This window comes from Dipodomys merriami, unplaced genomic scaffold, assembly GCF_024711535.1.
Source record: "Dipodomys merriami isolate MVZ:Mamm:240054 unplaced genomic scaffold, mDipMer1.0.p SCAF_10, whole genome shotgun sequence".
NCBI lineage: Eukaryota > Metazoa > Chordata > Mammalia > Rodentia > Heteromyidae > Dipodomys > Dipodomys merriami.
In genome coordinates this window covers 13,522,934-13,525,979 of record NW_027202271.1, presented here as the reverse complement: position 1 = coordinate 13,525,979, position 3,046 = coordinate 13,522,934, and positions in this window count along the sequence as shown.

Sequence of the window (3,046 nt, the reverse complement as noted above, 5' to 3'; positions counted from 1 at the left end):
CCGGGCCCGGCCCCGCCCCCCCTCCCCCCGGGCGCGGAGAGCCGGGCCCCGCCCCCGCGCCGCGGACCCTGGGCCCGCCTCCGGGGGCGGGGCGCGCCGGCTCCTCCTCCGGCTGACCGCCGCGCGGGCCCTCCCCCGAGCTCGGTCCTCGCCGCGCGCGTGCCGCCGCGTCCCGGGGCCGGGACCCAGGCTAGAGCCAAGCATTCATCGCGTACAGCATCTCTGCCTTTCGAGAAACGGTGTCAAACTTGCCGTGCAGTTATTTGTAGCACTTTTAAACGAGTTAACCTGTTTTAGGCACCGAGCATAAAGCAATTGGAAAAAAAAAAAAAGAAACACAAATCCCCTAAATTGCTGCCCTTCTCAATTGACCCTAAAGCGAACTGAAATTTGGCTCCCATCAAAGAGTAAACTCAAGCTGGGTGCTGGTGGCTCACACCTGTCATCCTAGCTACTCAGGAGGCTGAGATCTGAGGATCGTGGTTCAAAGCCAGCCCGGGCAGCGAAGTCCGGGAGCCTCTTCTCTCCAATTAACCACCAGAAAACATAGGAAGTGGAGCCTGTGACTCAAGTGGTAGAGTACTAGCTTTGAGGAAAAGATCTCAGGGACAGCACCCAGGCACTGAGTTCAAGCCCAGACCCAGCACAAAAAAAGTGAGGATGCAGTTTTGTATAAAGAATTTAAAATGTGAGATAAATGGAATGTGGTCAATTAAGGGGCAGCTGTTAATAGAGGCTCAGCACAAACTAGTGTCACAGAGTCCTGTGTGAGGGTCTCATAGCAGGACAAAGCTAAGAACAGAAGAAAAGGGGGCAGACAAGAGCCAGGATCTAGGGACTGCCATTTGTTAGTTTAAGAATTCTGGAGAACCCCAAAATTCTAATTTAGAACCTGGTCTTCCAAGTCCTTACAAAAGTGCATTTTTATAAAGTTAGCTGTCTAGAATTATTTTATTTATTTTATTATTTGTTAGCTATTTTTACCCCAGTACTGTGGTTTGAACTCAGGGCTTGGGCACTATTTGGCACCCTTAGCTTCTCTCTTAAGACTAGTGCTCTACCACCTGAGCCATAGCTCTACTTCTTTTTGATAGTTAATTGGAGATAAGAATCTCTTAGACTTTCCAGACCAGACTGGCTCTGAACAGCAATCCTCAAATCTCAAGTCTCCAGAGTAGCTAGGATTGCAGATATACATCAACACCATCTGATCCATTTGTTTTCATTATCATTTACATTGGTACTGTGACATGGACTCGGGATTTTACATTTGCTGAGAAAGCACTCTACCTCATGAGCCATGCCTCCAGCTCCAGGCACTAGCCTTGAGCAAAAAGGAGCTCAGGGACAGCATCCAGGCTGTCCCAGGAATGGCAATAAATCAATCAATCCAATTGAATTTCTTATTTATTCATTTATTTCTGTTCCAGGTTTGAACTCTTCTTCTTCCTCCTCTTCCTCCTCCTGCTCCTCTTCCCTCTATTTTCTAAATAAATCTCACTATGTAGCCAGCAAAAAGCCAGAAGTAGAGGCATGGCTTGAGTGGTAGGTCTCTCCAGTTAAGGAGAGCTTGAGGCCCAGAGATTAAACCCCACATGGTACCAGCACAAAAAAGAAGAAAAAAAGAAAATAGAAAAATAAGTAAATAAATAAATAGTGCCAGTGGCTCACGCCTGTAATCCTAGCTACTCAGGAGGCTGAGATCTGAGGAAGAGGGCTCAAAGCCAGCCTGGACAGGAACATCCATGAGACTCTTATCTCCAATAAACCACTAGAAAACCGGAAGTGGCTCTGTGGCTCAAGTGGTAGAGCGCTTTCCTTGAGCTGAAGAGTGCAGGGACAGCACCCAGGCCCAGAGTTCAAGCCCTACAACTGACAATAAATAAATAAATAGTAAGTAACAATATGTTCTGAAGTCATGAAGGATTAAAGGAACAGATGTATATAGAGACATGTAAACAGATGTATATAGCGACATATACGTTAGTTAAGGTGTAAATGCCTTAAGAATAAAATGAGGTCTCACTGGTTTCTTCATGACCAGCACTTACACCTATGCATGGCACCTGAACTGTTCCCAAGAGTGTTTGTTGAGTGAATGAGCCAATAAAAGGATTAACTTTGAATAAATAAATATAGTATATAAAAAACAAATGAGTGTCAGCTGACAAGTTGCTCAGTGACTATGGCACTACTGAGGACTTCACTTATAACATTAAGTTCCTTGGAGCTGAGATGTAGCTTAGTGGCAAAGCGCTTGCCTAACAAGTGCAATGTCCTGGGTTTAAGCCTCAGTACCAAAAGAGAAAAGACAAGAAAAATATAGTTCATTATTTATTAAATTGTAATATTTTAATAGCAAATATTAATCTGCATATATGTGGACTTGCATTTACATATTTATTCATTTAACAAGTTTTTAGTAAGTGCCTAGGAGGTATAGTTCTAAAGCCTAGATATATAATGATGTTGGTTAGTTTTGAAAAGATGATTACCATGATTTTTAAAGTATAGAGCTTTGATCCTCAGGGAAAATGGAAACATGTTCCCTCTTAGTTGCTGATTGGCTTTAATTTTTTAAGTAAAATTAAAATTTCTTTTTAGGAAAGTGTGTGAGTAAACTTTCTGATATTATAGCAAAATAGCTGAGATAATTAACTTATGAAATAAAAAGCTTATTTTGGCTTCCTAGTTTGGAAGTTCTGGTCCATGATCAATAAATAGTTCTATTGCTTCTGGTGGGAGTGCTAGACAACAAAGGCATGGAGTGTTTAGTGGAACAAGCCACTGACATCATGAGCCATTAAGCAAAGAGGAACAAAGAAAGGCCTGGGTACAATTCTGGCGATCTAAATAGCTCCCACAAGAACCTCCCTACCTTCCAAAGTTTCCATAATAGTACCACGCTGGGGACCAATCCTTTGTACATGAACCTTTGGGAAAGTATGCATGACTGTAATCTTAGCTACTTGGCAAGCTGAGAATCGAAAGATGGCAGTTTGAGGCTAGCTTGGTCAGAAAAGTTCGTGAGACTCTTTCTAAACTC